This window comes from Leptonychotes weddellii, unplaced genomic scaffold (assembly GCF_054177405.1).
Source record: "Leptonychotes weddellii isolate Sample4059 unplaced genomic scaffold, ASM5417740v2 HiC_scaffold_8511, whole genome shotgun sequence".
NCBI lineage: Eukaryota > Metazoa > Chordata > Mammalia > Carnivora > Phocidae > Leptonychotes > Leptonychotes weddellii.
The window spans coordinates 1-8,680 of NW_028056059.1; the positions used below are offsets into that span (position 1 = coordinate 1).

At 42.9% G+C, this 8,680-nt stretch overlaps 1 pseudogene; it reads left to right on the plus strand.

Moving 5' to 3' along the window:
• The first annotated feature begins 8,270 nt into the window (after positions 1-8,270).
• Positions 8,271-8,678, plus strand: LOC102743346 (large ribosomal subunit protein eL33 pseudogene; annotated as a pseudogene).
• Positions 8,679-8,680: the final 2 nt, after the last annotated feature.

The window sequence follows — 8,680 nt, forward strand, 5'->3', positions numbered from 1 at the left end:
TCTGGAGACAGCAGGGGTGAGAGCTGGTCCCCAGGGTAGAGAAAGTACTGGTATGGTGGGCTGGTATGGGAGGAAAGGGTTCAACCGAGGCTAGTCAATTTGAGTACATAAATGAAGGAAAACCCTCCAAACATGTCGCTCAGTGTCTCAAAACACAGTAAATGCTCGGTAAAACCTTTGTGCATTTTTTATTATAGAAAATACAGAAAGGCACAAAGAAAGTAAACATTTATTTATGATAGAATGACTACCAACATTTCCGCCATACATAATTTATTCAAATGGATTGTTTCTGTGGAATAAGAGAGTTCAGCAAATGGATGTGCTTCCAAATGGGGTAGAATGAATTTTGGAGTTTCCTTCAGCAACGTTATGTGTAAAAGTTGCCAACCTTAGAAGCAAATTTTATCAGCAAAATGAGTTTATTTGGGAATAACAGGAATTACAATTCAGGACAAGCAAGCTATAGCAAAAGCCACAGGCAAGTTCAGAGAACAAAGGACAGTAATGCTCTTTTATAGAGTGAAGGGGGGAGTTGGGAAGGGCTGTTATAAACAAAAAGTCCACTAACGTAAACTTCGAGTTGGAAGTGTAGTGGCTTTTCATTGGCCCAGCTGTGACAGTCTTGCGTTGTGGGGGCCATTGCTGGACAAGGAGCCAACCTTTCTTTCTCTTTCCGGGGTAGTAAAGTAGGCTTCTTCCTGTTGAGAATGCAAGGTACATCTCTTCCTGATGGGTCTACAAAGGGCTGCAATCAGTGGTAGGACCCGAGGGCTCCCCTTCTGGCCTCCCAACTCCATTTTAAATGAGGTTTCTTTTATTCAGTTTCCCAAGGTAAATATGCCTTATCATTTGGTTAAAATGTGGCTAATTATGGCAAGTAATTTGATTGAAGATAAAGGAGCTACAGGAAAGTTGATCTAACCACTATATCCAAACGTGTATTTAACAAATCCTTACTGAATGGTTACTAGGTGCTAGGCACCAAGGCCTGATTTGTAATACTCCCACTGTGTTTGGCACCAGTTGACTGACTACTGGAAACTTCTGGGAAATGCCAAGGAGCAAATGAGGCAACACTGGTAGATCAGGAACCCTGTTATCGGCTGACATGTAGTCCAGATGCCAATGCTCTAGGTGGTTTCCTGGGAGATGAGCAGCAGGAAGTGAGGAGTTTCCCCCACCATCCCTTATGGTCAGCACCATCAGTCCCTACTCTGACCTCAGGTCTTCAAGAAATGAAAGCTTGCTCTCCCTTGCGAAGCCATGCCCCCCACATGCAGGTCCACAGACCTGTGGGACTAGAAGGGTGGCATGATCTTATGCTCCTCCCATCAGAAGTAAATGAGAAGAGTTCATCCACATCCCCAGACCAACCAAAGAGGGGGTCTTGGGGAGGGAGATGCAGAATGAAAGGAGATGAGAACCGAGGAAGCTGAGTCTTGAGAAGTCAGAAGCTAAGTAGGCAAGGAAACAAGGAGGCAAGGAGGCTAGGGGCGTGGAGAAAACTGTGGAAGCTGAGGCACCGAGGCTCCTGGGAGAAGAGGAAGGCAGGGAGCAGTATCTGGCTGCAAGGGGAAGATCCTACAGGGAGATCCAAGAGCAAGGGCCCAATGTGCCCTTTCAGAGGTCATCAGTTGCAAACCTGCCTGTCTCTTTAGCGAATATATAGAAACAAGAGGCCCCACTTCAACAAGTCTCACATTAACAGGTCCTACTTCCTCCAACTCATTCTGCCTGATTGCCAAGTACAAACACAATAGTGATTTCATGCTTAGTCTCCTTTAGGTCTCAAATAAATAGCAGGCCCCATGCTGGAAAACAGTATGGAGGTTCCTCAAAAAGTTGAAAATAGAGCTACCCTACAACCCAGCAGTTACACTACTGGGTATTTACCCCAAAGATACAAATGTAGTGATCCGAAGAGGCACCTGCACCCCAATGTTTATAGCAGCAATGTCCACAATAGCCCAACTATGGAAAGAGCCCAGATGTCCATCAACACATGAATGGATAAAGAAGATGTGGTATGTATATATATATTTATATATTTATATAGAATATAAAATAATTTACCTTACAATTTTGCTGTTCAGTGAATCATTTTGATAGGTGATCAACAGTTCTAGGATGCTGTACTTTTTTAAAAAAGATGTTATTTATCTGTTTGAGAAAGAGAGAGGGAGAGAGCAGGGGAGAGACAGGCAGAGGGAGAGGGCAAAGCCGACTCCCCACTGAGCAGGGAACCCAACATGGGGCTCGATCCCAGTGATGTGGTTTTGGAATATAGATGAGGTTCGGAGCCGATGACCAAGAAAGAATTCTTGAGATGTCTTTGGTGCAAAATGGTGGTTTATTAAAGCATGGGGACAGGACCCGTGGGCAGGAAAAGCTGCTGCCCCGGGGTTGTGAGGGGTGGCTGATTCTATACTATGGGGTTGGGGGAGGTAAGGAAAAAGGGAGGTTTTGAAAGAACTTTCATGTATTAAAGGAGGACACAGGATACCGGAGGCTTTGCTATTTGTCCAGTTAAGGTTTGTTTTCCTGGGGCACCTGAGTGGCTCAGTCGTTAAGCGTCTGCCTTCGGCTCAGGTCACGATCCCAGGGTCCTGGGATCGAGCCCCACATCGGGTTCCCTGCTAACAGGAAGGCTGCTTCTCCCTCTCCCACTCCACCTGGTTGTGTTCCCTCTCTCGCTGTCTCTCTCTGTCAAATAAATAAATAAAATCTTCAAAAAAAAAAAGTTTGTTTTTCCTTCTAGTAAGGCATTAACAGTAAGATAGCTGGGAGCTTCCTGGAGGAATGTTACATTCCTCCTATCACACATCCTTATCAATGGGCTGTAGGTTTAAAAGAAATTCAATTTTATTTGCATTTCCTTCTGCCTCAGCCTCCCTCAATTTTATGGAGGGGAGGGTGATGTTAGGGCTCCGGGAAACTGAGTTATGGGTCTTTGGAAGTTAGGCTATTGATAAGAAAGTTTCTTCCTTGTAAATCACTAGGACATTTGTAAAGTGGGAGACTCAGGTCTTGCAGGTTTGTGATCTCTACAAGTTAACTACTTGTTTTCCCTTTAGGGCAGCCAGGAGTGCCTGAGGAATGTCACAAATATCCCATGGAGGGGGAGGGTTGTGGGGTGTCAGCTTCTGCTTTGTCCTCAGCTTGCCTTCTGCTCCCTCATCACCAGGACCCTTAGATCATGACCTGAGCCAAAGGCAGACGCTTAACCAACTGAGCCACCCAGGTGCCCCTAGGATGCTGTACTTTTAAAGTCTAAAATTCACATGCAGGGGATTTGACCACTTAGGAAGATATTTGAACTGATTAGTAGTTCACCTGTAAGACAAGATTCTACAAAATAATCATTTGATAAAGTAAAATAACTTCCCTTTTATGACTCTGGAAATTATATCAAATAGGCTTTGGACTATGCTATTTAATCCAGACATAATTAACTTAAGGTCCTGGAAGAGCTTGTCCAAAACTTAAGGTGGAGGTGGTTTCCAACTATTTGCTCAAAATGCACATCTGCTCGTAAAAGCTAATTGGTGTTTTCTGTTGATTATGCTAGAATGCTGAGCTTCCTACTGCTGAATTTCAGTCCCATTTGGAGGATATATTACTCAGGCCAGGGATTTAGGAGCAACTGCCTTGAATTATTATGTCATTTCATTATAATTTTATAAATTATTTGTACAATAAAAGCTGGATTATCTGACATTGCCCTAAGAAGTTCTAGGAATCTTCGGTGTCTCTGATGTGCTACCAAAATAAATCCTTAAGCTAGTTGACTATTAATACTGAAATTCAACCAGTATCAACACATTCTGAAGACATGTCAGAGTCGTCTCAAAGTCTTTAGATAAGCAGAGGAAGGAAAAAAAAATAAATCTTTCTCCCAAAATTCAAAAATAAGAGAAGCTTAAGAGATTCATAAGATATTCCTTTTTTAAAGAAATAAAATGTGATTTAGGATACAGTGCTGTTGGATTTTATGCAGGGGATGTGTTCCTGAAGACTTTATATAATTTAAAACATTAATTCCAGACAGAGCCCGACAAAGGGTGGCCTTTATTTTTGCTTATCTTCTAAAGAAGAAATGTCATGTAGCAATACTTAAATGGCATTTACTAAGCCAACTTCTTTTAGAATATATGATTCTTGATTATTTTTTAATTTTGGAGGAATTTCATTGTTTCAAACTTTGCATATTAAGTATGACTTAATATCTTTATAATGCTCTATTTCAAATACAATGAAAAATACATTAAACACGATTACACTACAGAAGAAACAGGAGAAAGTTATAGAAGAGGAAAAGAAACTGAAGGATAGTCATTAAAATAATCTGGTTTAGTTACCAATTATAATTTTTCCTTCATAATATTTGCAGCATATATGACAAAGAACCAATTTGCCTAATAATACACAAGAATTCTTACAAGTCAACAATAAAAAAGATAAGCTAGTGATATAAATCCTTCTCTCTATAGAATCTTCAGTAAAATCCACTTTACATCCTTAAAAAAAAAGAAAAAAGATAAACTATATTTTTAAAGGGAGAAAAGAAATGAAAAAGTGTTCCACGAAAGAAATACAACCTATAAAGACTGATAGCCAGTGTTATCATAGGTGGGAGAAGACTTTAATCCCTCTTAATGAGGGTGTAAATTGTTACAACCTCCAAAAGAGAGTGATTTTGGCCATCTATGTGAGAACCAGAAATTTCACTTATGGGAATTTGCCCTAAGGAAATAAAGCCACAAGGAGAAGCAAATGTCCATGAGCATTGTTTACAGGACCCAGGATGTGGCTGCCAGCCTCATCCATGAAGACTGACTCAGGTTTCCCAGGTGCCAACTAGCACACATTACCTGCCCCTTCAGCAGCTCCCACCAGGAATCCAGGCACAAAGAGAACACAGGGATTTCTGCAGCTGCTCTGGGCTGGGTAAGAACACAGGTGAGATGTCACATCTCCCAGTGGCATTTCACTGAAAAATCCTCCAAAGATCTGCCTCTTCACTTGGGCCTCTGGCCAACCCTGTAGCTCCTCCCAAGTCACTATTATTCAGGAAATCTGGTGGCCCTTCTTAAAAAGCCAGGCCCAGGGGCTAGCATTCCCTCCACAGTCATAGCTTACCAGACCACCTCTACCTAGCAGGCAGGACTGCTTGCAATAGCTACTAAGAACCGGAAAATGTCCCTGGTATTATGTTTGTAACAGTGAAAAACTAGGCCACAAGTATAAATGTGCTCATATAGGGGATTAGACAAATTATGATACAGTCATCCAATGGACTAGCTTTTGAAAGGAATGAGTAGGATCCATTTCAGACTAAAACAGAATGATGTCTAAGAGATACAACTAAAGAGAAAAGACTTGCAGAACAGGATACCTGCCTGCTTGTACACGGAGGTACCCCAATGCCTGAAACAATGTCTCGAACAAAGGCGGTGATAATAGAGCACCTCCTTTGAGGTGCTGACAGCTGAATGGATGCATGTTTGTAAAGAGAAAAATCTAGAAGGTCTACAATCTTGTCTACCATATTCCCTGTAGTCTCCTAGAAGCTGGAAAATTACCTGGTAGCCCGGTAATCCCATAGTATGTCTTTAAAAAATACACAACAGTTACAGCAGCTAACCCTGAGAAAAGGAAGACTGCAGGAAGAAGGAAAAGAGGCCACTTTTTACTTTACATGTTCCTATATTCTTTAGCTTTTCTTAAAAGCACGTAACACAATGGTGATCATTTATATAGTAGAGGGAGAGGACAGAAAGGTTGAAGTTTTTAGAAAAATATGGGTAAACAATAGCCAAACTATGGAAAGAGCCCAGATGTCCAATGACAGATGAATGGATAAAGAAGATGTGGTATATATATACGATGGAATATTATGCAGCCATAAAAAATGAAATCTTGCCATTTGCCAATGACATGGATGGAACTAGAGAGTATTATGCTAAGTGAAATAAGTCAATCAGAGAAAGACAAGTATCATATGATCTCACTCATATCTGGAATTTAAGAAACAAAACAGAGGATCATAGGGGTAGGGAGGGAAAAATAAAACAAGATGAAATCGGAGAGGGAGACAAACCATAGAGACTCTTAATCATAGGAAACAAACTGAGGATTGCTGGAGGGGGAGGAGGAGGGATGGGGTAACTGGGTGATGGACATTAAGGAGGGCGCGTGATGTAATGAGCACTGGGTATGATATAAGACTGATGAATCACTGACCTCTACCTCTGAAACTAATAATACACTATATGTTAATTAACTGAATTTAAATTTAAAAAAAAAGAAAAACATGGGTAAAATAAGTGTATGTCCTACAATCTGTTATCCTTCAAATTAGTCTCATTTTAACTACATCGCTCCAGCCATTTTGTTCTAGGTCTCTAAGTGATCCAGGACAAACTTACAGTTCATAACTGTATGACTCCTTGACTATGCCTGTTTACATGAACAATCCTTTCCACATCTATTTCTAGGTCCACAAGGGTAAGTCTTGAGTAATAGGAATTTTGGATACCTAAAAACTCCCATTCCTCCAACACATAAAGTAGCTAAAGCTTTTAATGTGGCATAAATTAATATCCAGGGATGGTATGAAAACGACACTCATGGGTGATGTGGAAAGTGGAGAGTGTCCTTTTTTTACCTTCAGTGGAGTGCTGCTGACCCAATGACAGTGGGAGAAAAGTTGACACGAAATAGAGAGGGATTCCTGGCCCCGCTGCCCCAGTCGGTGGGAGCCATGGACCTTAGGGCATCCCCATCACAAGTCTGTGAGTTTCCTTAACTCTCCCAGCACCCCACGGAGACTATCTCACCTGCCCTCTCCACCCTTTACCACTGAGGTGCGGCGGAGGTGGGGGGAGGCAAGTTCATCCCTGAGGTGAGAGAGGGGCCAGCCAGAACACATTGGCACAACATTTTTTTGAAACCCCATTCTAAATTTGCATTCTACTCAAAACCGTATATCTGCATTTGTTTCTTTTTTTTTAGATTTTATTTACTTATTTGAGAGAAAGCACAATGGAGAGGGGCAGAGGCAGAGGGAGAAACAGACTCCCTGCCGAGCAGGGAGCTGATATGGGGCTCAATCTCAGGACCCCGAGATCACGACCTGAGCCAAGGCAGCAGGTAGACACTTAACTGACTGAGCCACCCAGGCACCCCTGCATTTGCTTCAATATAAAAGTATACAAGTATTTTCCCCCAAAATCTCCCAAATAAATCCTCTGTTCCAGGAAGATGGAACCTGTGTAGATGGTGGTTTCAAGTACCCCCAGCACACACACACCAACTGAGATTTGAGTTGAAAACCTAACGGCAGCCTGTCCTACCTCACCTTCAGCTCAGACTTGATTATCAAAGTCTCCAGGCCATTCCAGGACTCCAGGATTCCTAGGCTTCAGTCAACCACGCACACCATCCCCCCAACACATGGCTGTCCTTATCACTCTTTTTTCTACTCAGAAAGCATAGGGGTCCTCTTATTTCCTTCTGCATTTGGCACAAACTCCTTTGTCGTGTTTTCCTGAATCTCCATAGTTGGACTGCACCCTCCTGGTTCCTGTAGTGCCCACACCTGCTGGTGGTCCCACACTCACAAATGGCCTCTCCATGTATAAACACTACCTGCTTGCTCCCACCTTTATGCCTGGAATTTCTTTCCCACTCACCTCTAAACGTCCAACTCATGTTCTTCCAGACCCAGCTTAAGTTTCCCTTCTCAAATGTAATAATTCCTTGCTCTTCAAGAATGAAGTGACAGCGCCAGTCTATGCTAACTAACAATTTGGCTGGTTGCTTGATTTTTTTCTTGATTTTGGGTCATGCCTTAGCTCTGGTCCCTAAGCCTCCTCTGAAACCATCCCAGTAGTGTGTTTCCTTCTCCCACTCCCCCAACGCCATGCCAAGTCCCTGTCTTGGTCCCTGTCTACCTTGTCCCTCCAGGCCTTCCAATGATCCTGGCCCTGAACCCCAGCCCCATCCTGCTTTCATGTCAGTCCTCCCTGATGCCCACCTATTGCTGCTGCCTGGGACCAGGGGGTCCTGCCCCCTGGCGGGGCACCCTCATGTAGCCTCTTCGTGGTGGGCTCTGGGTTCCAACCTTCCCAGGCAGAGAGAACACTGGTTACTACATTTCTGAATCCTGGACACCTCAACCAAATGAATTAAACTTATGCTGTTTCCAGGTACGTGAATTACGGCTACTCAAAGATGGGCCTATGGAGCCTCTGTTAAAAGAGCACACAGTGGCTTTTTCCGCCATCTTGGAGTCTGTGGAGGCCTGCTGGGAACAGGACTCCTATAACGCCAAATAATGTCTGGAAGGCTGTGGTCCAAGGCCATTTTTGCTGGCTATAAGCGGGGTCTCCGGAACCAGAGGGAGCACATAGTTCTTCTTAAAATCGAAGGTGTTTATGCTCGAAATGAAACGGAATTCTATCTAGGCAAGAGATATGCTTATGTGTACAAAGCAAAGAACAACACAGTGACTCCTGGTGGCAAACCAAACAAAACCAGAGTAATCTGGGGAAAAGTAACTCGTGCTCATGGAAACAGTGGCATGGTTCGTGCCAAATTCCGAAGCAACCTTCCTGCTAAAGCCATTGGCCACAGAATCCGTGTGATGCTGTACCCCTCAAGGATTTAAATTTAA